We start from the raw sequence: 1,328 nt of genomic DNA on the forward strand, positions 1-1,328 counted from the left end.
CGGTTGAGTGTGCTCCTGCTCAAGGGAATGGTTGTCCCCTTTTATACGATCATAGCGATTTCCGGTTCATTTTTCTAAGATCGCTGAGTGGCACAAGTGGAGAGTGTTGAGCCCTTAACTTTGCAGTGGTGGGTTTAAAAGATGATTTTGCTGTTTGGATCTGTGTTTCTGACACTGGCGGTGGCAGCGACATTTGCTCGCATCAGCTCAGTATCAGCTTCTTCCACACAGTCAAGACTTCAACCTGGAGAAGGTGGTGTTGGGGTGATATTTTAAACTAGTCATCCTTGGGGGTTGGGACATGGAAACGGTGATGTTTACGTTCGACGAATAAAACATGAAATACAAGCCTGACCTCAGGATCAGAGATCATGACTTTAATTTCCTGCAATCCCATTAATTCATGACACTTATGCAGGGGATTCAACCATCTTCACCCAGTCATGCCCACGAGAGACTCCAGGACCAGAAAAACATGAGCTGACCCTTAACTCAAGAATCTCCACAGTCTGGGGAAGCAGTCTAATCGGACCTTTCAGTCCACACCGTACATCAGAAGCGCATCTCACCAGACCCCAGGGTATTCTCTGTTCCATAAGCCTGCATTTCCCATTGTTGATCCCTGTAACTGGTACATCTTTGGTCTGAGGAGAAATAAAAGCGCAAACATACAGAGAATGTGTAGAGTGCCCACAGACAGACACCCAAGGCTGGGATCACAACCCGGGTTTGTGGTGTAGCCAGACAGCAACGACCGAGGGGCGAAGAATAAATATTGTTCAGACCAGTCATACTCACACCCAGTTGGTGAATGAGGAAGAATGAAAAGACATTCACAACATGAAATGTTTGTATCCGTGTGGACACAATTTGAAACGATCATTTACCATGTGTGGAACAAAGGACACTGATACCACAGAGAAAGCAGGGCAATGTGGGATCTGTTGGAAGGGAATCAATTAACCGCAGAAATGGAAACTTTTTTAATCAGGAACACTGGAGAGAGACCGTTCACCAGTCCCGCGTGTAGGAAGGGATGACTGAGCAAAACAACCTCGGAGCCTCCAGCAGGATTACATATCCCATCAGGTGTTCGGTTATGCTGTCAATGCTGCTGTCAATCCCAACCAGCTGCCTGCTCCATAGCGTCAGTCAGAGTCATACAGCATGAAAACAGGCCTGTCAGTCTATCCGATCCATGCTGAACATATTGCCAAACTAACCCATTCCCGTCTGCCTCCTCCTCTACCCGCTGAGTGGTGATAATGCCCTTGTAGTTTTATTACTGTGTTGTTAATCCAAAACCCAGGTAATATTTTGGGGACAAG

This window comes from Chiloscyllium punctatum, chromosome 18 (genome assembly GCF_047496795.1).
Source record: "Chiloscyllium punctatum isolate Juve2018m chromosome 18, sChiPun1.3, whole genome shotgun sequence".
In the NCBI taxonomy this organism is placed as follows: domain Eukaryota; kingdom Metazoa; phylum Chordata; class Chondrichthyes; order Orectolobiformes; family Hemiscylliidae; genus Chiloscyllium; species Chiloscyllium punctatum.